A 6,000-nucleotide genomic window follows, 5' to 3' on the forward strand; every position below is an offset into this window, starting at 1 on the left:
CAGGCATAGAGAAGGCTAGAGTCTTATGGCTACAGCGATTAGCATCAAAATGATCACCATTATCCTTGACTTCAAAACCTATACTCTTTATGTCAACTATTCTCTACTTTGTTTGTTTGTCTGTTTACTGAGACAGGGTCTCACTCTATCACTAGGTTGGAGTGTAGTGCTGCAATCACAGCTCACTGCAACCTTGACCTCCTGGGCCCAAGTAATCCTCTTGCCTCAGCCTCTTGAGTATCTGGGACTACAAATGTGTGCCACCATGCCAGGCTAATTTTTTATTTTTATTTTTGTAGAGATGGGGTCCCACTAATCTATTATGTGTAGATGTAAAAGACCAGCCTCTAAATGCACAATTCAGTCTTCTTTATATATATAGAAATCTGTGGTACCCTCAACCCAAACAAGTACATATTAATACTGGCCAGTGCCAGGATTAAGCTCAGGCTTAGTTAATAGGGAGGGGAAGGAAGGTATGAGAGTAAGGACACATGACACTCTTGACAATCACATAAAGAGACACAGAGGATTGGCTCAGTGGCTCACACCTGTAATCCGAGCACTTTGGGAGGCCAAGGCAGGAGGATCAGGCCAGGAGTTGGAGACCAGCCTGGGCAACATAGCAACATCCTGTTTCTATATGAAATAAAATTAGCCAGGTGTGGTGGCATGTGCCTGTAGTCCTAGTCCCAGCTACTCAGGAGGTTGAGGCAGGAGGATCCCTTGAGCCCAGGAGGTTGAGGCTGCAGTAAGCTATGGTCATGCTACTATACGCTAGCCTGGGCAACAGAGCAAGACTGTCTCAAGAAAAAAACAAAATCAAAATCACAGATAACACAAGGCAGTATAAGGTAATAACTGCTAACACATACAATATGCTTAGTGTGTATATAAGTTTTATTGAGGTATAATTTGAGTATCATAAAATTTACTCATTTTAACTGTAGAGTTTGATAAATAGTAACTTTATATAGCTATGAAAGCATGGCTACAAGCCATTTTTTTTTTTTTAATTTGCATGGTACTTACATATTTCTTTCTAAAATCCAGTTTTAGAATATTTCCTTGCTTCAGAAGGTTCCCTCTTGCCCATTTGTAGGTAATACTTGCTCCCAGCCTTAGTCTGGTCCTAGCCCCCCTCTCTATCTCTATTGTTTTACCTTTTTTAGAAATTATTTTTTATTTTCATAAAAACTTTTTGTGATAATATCTTTATAACAAATTTGCAGATAGGGAAAATAAGCAATAAAGAGCCTATGTGACCTGCCCAAGGTCACTGAGCTATAAGTGATGGAGCTAGTATCTATGTCTAAGATGAACCGAGCGCTTTGGCCATTATGTTATGCTGCTGTAATAAGTACTATGAAAAGTCTGAGGAATTAAGAAATGGGAGAGTTCACATTTGGCTATAGGATTTGGGGAACATTTGATGCAGGAGGTAGGATTCTTTGATAGGAAACAATGACAAGTATGGAATGGGAACAGAGACTTACGTTAGCAAAAGCATTAAATTGAAAACCTAAAGGCTAAATATTTCATTTAGTCAGGAAATATTTATTGAACATCCCTATGTCCTTGTACCCTGTAATCACTTTAAATGCAGTATCTCATTAATCCTTACAACAGTCTTTAAATTATATTATTATCCTTATTTTATAGATAAGGAAGTAGAAATTGTAAAAAGGTCAAGAAGCATGTCCAATATCACCCAGCTGGTAAGAGCAAAGCTGGATTTTGAATGTAATCAAGGTCTGTTTGGCTCTGTATGGCAAACTTGTAAGCATTATTTTAGAGGGACTCAAAAATAAAACAGTAACAACAATAATAAAAAAAAAAAAACCAAACTGGTCTTTGGAGAGACTAATTTTGAGGCAGAATTTAGAATAGAGTGGAATAGATAGAACAAAGGCAGGCAAAGCAGTTCACTACTAATACAATTGTCTGGGTAGACTCCTGGGTGATTAAGAGGAAATTAAGATGGACAAATAGGGGTAGAAACAACTGAAAGGGATTTGTGAGTGAGGTGAAAGGGAAGAAGAAATGTTTGGTAGTGACAGAATATAAGTTATCTTTTTGGTCACTATCACAGAATACTTGGGGACAATTTATAGAAGGAATTTTAACAGATGGTCCAGGGACTTTTATAATTGAAGAATTATACCTCATAATTGTAAGCACAACAATGTATATACGTGTGCTCATTTATTTTTCTGAAGAAATAAACCATATCTTTTACCAAATTCTGAAAGGGTATGGGACCCTGAAAAGGATAAGAATGATTGCTGTAAAGCACAGACCAAGTTTAACTGTTCTTTTTCCTTAATTCTCTAAGTTCTATTCCTTATTGCATTTCCACAAAGCTATATATCAGCTTTTAATTGTATTTGTTCCCTTTATAAATTTTATTTAGTATTAAGTATACCAACAATTACAATTATGCATATTCATGGAACTCTATATTCCCGTATATTTAAACACACACACACACAAACACACACACACAAAATAATAACATATGCTTAAAAAAAATAAAAATGCTGGCAGAGTGCGGTGGCTCAGGCCTGTAATCCCAGCACTTTGGGAGGCCATGGCGAGTAAATCATGAGGTCAGGTGTTTGAGATCAGCCTGGCCAACATAGTGAAACCCTATCTCTACTGAAAACACAAAAAATTAGCTGGGCCTAGTGGTAGGCACCTGTAATCCCAGTTACTCAGGAGTCTGAGGCTGAAGAATCGCTTGAACCTGGGAGGCAGAGGTTGCAGTGAGCCAAGATCGTGCCACTGCACTCCAGTCCAGGAGACAGTGCCAGACTGTGTCTCAAAAATAAATAAATAAATAAATAAAAATAAATAAAAAAATAAAAATGCTGGTAAGAATATTACTAGGCTGACTGATTTCATATATAAATGTGTATTTTATATACATGTAATATATGTGAATGTATTTACATAAACATGCACATATATTTTCACATGCACAGATGGAATTGATTATAATGGATCATGTTCTATTTAGATATAACTGGGTATATTTCATGGTAATTTTTTTTCTTAGAGCTCAATGCTTAAGAAAACTCTGTTTCTGGGCCCTTTGTTTTATTTCATATTTTTTAAACAGCTGAGCCATATTATCTACTCAGTTTAAACAAAACCAGTGTAATCCATTCCCAGCTCAAGAAAGCAAGCTCTGGCAGCACTGCCACCCAGATACATCACCAATATCCATCCCCAGTCACAATTCCTTCTCACCTCCAGGGACCCCAACTATTCTAATAATTATTTCCTTTCTATGCTTTATAGTTCTACCATTTATGTGTTTGGTTAAATATGTCATTTAGCTTTGTTGCTTTTGAACTTTATAAAAATAGAAACGTATTATATATATTATTTTTGAGACTTCTTTTGCTTAAATTGTCTGCAAAATTTACCTATGCTGATAATTTTTATGTACTGCAGTTTCGTTGTTTTATTTGCTAAGTACTATTCCATTGTATGCATTTGTGACTTTTTATCCATTCTGCTATTGAGGGACATTTGGAGTATTTCTGGTTTGGGGCTATTATGAAGAATGCTGTTATGGCAGATGCTGTCAGTTATCCACCAAAATGTACTCCTTCCTTCTTCCTAGGTACACAGCTAGATTATATTCCCCAGTCCTCCTTGTAATTATGTGTGGTCCGGTGGAAAGCCAGTGGATATTATATGTGACACTTCTGTTGTGTCCTACAACAACTTTTCATGTGTACTCTTCCAATACCTCTCCTTGTCCTTGGTGACCTACTATGGTAGAGTCAACAATTTCCTATAAAGTTGGGCAGATATCATGAAAGAATGTTGGACTGTCAAATGCTTTTTCTGTGTAAACTGAGATGATCATGAGGTTATTCCTTCATTCTATTAATGTGTATTACGTTCATTGATTTTTGTATGTTGAACTGCCTTTGTATTCCTGGGCTAAATCTCACTTAGTTATGATGTATATAATCCTTTTAATAAGCTGTATTCAGCTTGTTAGTATTTTGTTAACTATACTTTCATCCATATTCATAAAGAATACTGGTCTATAGTTTGCTTTTCTTGTGACATCTGTCTCCGGCTTTGATATCAGGGTAATGCTGGCCTCTTAAGGGAGGGGGGCAGGGAAGTGCAGGGAGGAAAAGGGCAGGGTCCCTGGTGAGGGTTCCACCATTGGGCCTGTGCCCATGGACCAAGGTGAGGACAAGCACTCCTGCTTGACACCCAAATGTTGCATTTTCCAAGACCACCCTGGCCTGCCACCCCCACATCCTGTGCCCATAAAAACCCCAAGACCCTAGTGGGAAGGGACAGAAGCTGGTGGATGTCAAGAGGAACACACCGGCAGAAGAGCACACAAGCAGCTGGACGCCGAGAGGAGCGTAAGAATATACCAACAGGCACCAGGCAGATACCACTGGCAGGCCACTGACTGGTGGAACGATGCAGACAGCGGGGGGAATTTGGCCAGAGCGGCTGGAAGAGAGTCCAGCCGCTAAGCAGCCCAACTCCAGGGTAAAACTACCTTCCCGCTCCATCCCCCTACTGACTCCCCATCCATCTGCTGAGAGCTACTCCTATCACTAAATAAAACCTTGCATTCATTCTCCAAGCCCACATGTGATCCAGTTTTTCCCGTACACTAAGGCAAGAACCCGGGAAACAGAAAGCTCTCTGTCCTTGTGACAGGTAAAGGGTCTAATTGAGCTGGTTAACACAAGCCACCTATAGACGGCAAAACTAAAAGAGCACACAGCAGCATAAGCCCACTGGCGCTTCAGGAGCTGTAGACATTCACCCCCAGATGCTGCCGTCGGGTGGGAGCCCCACAGCCTGCCCGTCTGCATGCTCCCCCTAGAGGTTTGAGCAGCAGGGCACCGAGGAAGCGAGCCACTCCCCGGTTACAAACCCTGCAAGGGGGATAGGGGAACTTTTTCTGTTTCATTAGGATGTATTCCTTCCTCTAACATTTTTTAGAAGAGTCTGAGAAGAATCTGTGTTAATTCTTTAAATGTTTGGTAAAATTCATCAGTGAAGCCATCTGGTCGTGGGTTTGTTTTGTTGGGAGGTTTTGATTACTGATTCAATCTTTTTACTTGTTACATAGGTCTATTCAGATCTTCTGTTTATTCTAGATTATCTAACTTTTTGGTGTGTCTATTGTTTGCCTCATTGTTATTTACTTTTTTAAACCCCAGGCGCCAGTGGTATGTTCATCTGATTTTCAGTGTTTTCAAGGAATGTCCTATATGTAGCCACTCTCTGCCCAGAGAAAGTTTAGTCAAACAAAACAAAGGCAGGCTCCAGGTCTCAGCCCTTTAGGGAATTCACAGACAGGTTAAAACAGAGAAACAACCCCTTGAGAACAGGGTCTGCTGTGCTTCCCCAGAGGGCAGATACTAACACCTGGAACTCAGGCTGCCATCTTTTAGACTGCTGCCACGCTGGGAAGAGGGGAGGGAAGGACACCCAATCTTTTGGCTTCCCTAGGACACACTGAGAGAACTGTCTTGGACTACACATAAAATACACTAATGATAGCTGATGAGCTTTAAAAAAATTGCAAAAAAAAAATCTCATAATGTTTCAAGAAAGTTTACAAATTTGTGTTGGGCTGCATTCAAAGCTGTCCTGGGCCACATATGGCCCACGGATTGCGGGTTGGGCAAGCTTGGGGTAGGGCAAGACTAAGTTAACTCTAGAAAAGTCCTCCTACAACGCTTCAGTAGCTTTTCTGTTAAGAATCGGTTTTGTTTCTGTAAATCTTTCACTATCCTCCAGAGTTCTGATAAGGTAGATTCTGACAGGTTTTGCAAGATTTTTCAGTGTTTCTTGGGAGAGATGAGGCCCTGAAGGTACCTACCACACCATTTCCACTGATGTCTTCCTGATGCATGTATGACACTAGCATAACTCTAATACCCAAAGCTGACAAGGCCATTACCAAAAAAAAAAAAAAAAAAAAAAAAAAAAAAAAAAAAA

The 6,000-nt window shown here is 39.7% G+C and overlaps 1 protein-coding gene across 3 annotated transcripts in view; it reads right to left on the minus strand.

Moving 5' to 3' along the window:
* The window catches only part of KIAA1328 (KIAA1328 ortholog), a 396,284-nt gene that overhangs the window by 57,169 nt on the left and 333,115 nt on the right, over window positions 1-6,000 (minus strand). The gene's annotated exons all lie outside the window — the stretch shown is intronic.

The sequence above is a fragment of the Mandrillus leucophaeus genome, unplaced genomic scaffold, assembly GCF_000951045.1.
Source record: "Mandrillus leucophaeus isolate KB7577 unplaced genomic scaffold, Mleu.le_1.0 Scaffold294, whole genome shotgun sequence".
Taxonomy (NCBI): Eukaryota; Metazoa; Chordata; class Mammalia; order Primates; family Cercopithecidae; genus Mandrillus; species Mandrillus leucophaeus.